The following is a 396-nucleotide window of genomic DNA, read 5'->3' as shown; positions in this document are numbered from 1 at the left end:
TGATGATGTTTTTGGCGCGTAGGTTATACTGGACCCTCTTGCGCTCATCATCGATCCATAGACTTTTAGGTTTGTCTTTAGGTTCATTGTCCACTAAATGTTGTAGAACGAAGGGGTCGTTCACTACGGATTCCCAAATATCCGAGTCAATGGCTTCGATAAAAATTTGCATGCGAACTTTCCAGTAGGCGTACCCTTCACCACTGAATATAGGTGGTCGGTTAATGGATGAACCATCACCACCAAACGGGTTTGTAGAACCCATTTTATTTCCCTTAGGATCACGAATACGCGGTTGAGCTAGCACTTCGTACTAGCTCTGATACCACTTGTTAGGTATCAGTGGCTAAAATACACCTAGAAGGGGGGTTGAATAGGTGTAGCGGTCATAGTATC

This window comes from Lupinus angustifolius, chromosome LG03 (assembly GCF_001865875.1).
Source record: "Lupinus angustifolius cultivar Tanjil chromosome LG03, LupAngTanjil_v1.0, whole genome shotgun sequence".
In the NCBI taxonomy this organism is placed as follows: Eukaryota; Viridiplantae; Streptophyta; class Magnoliopsida; order Fabales; family Fabaceae; genus Lupinus; species Lupinus angustifolius.
The sequence above is the reverse complement of the archived record's forward strand: the minus strand, read 5'-3'. Positions refer to the sequence as shown.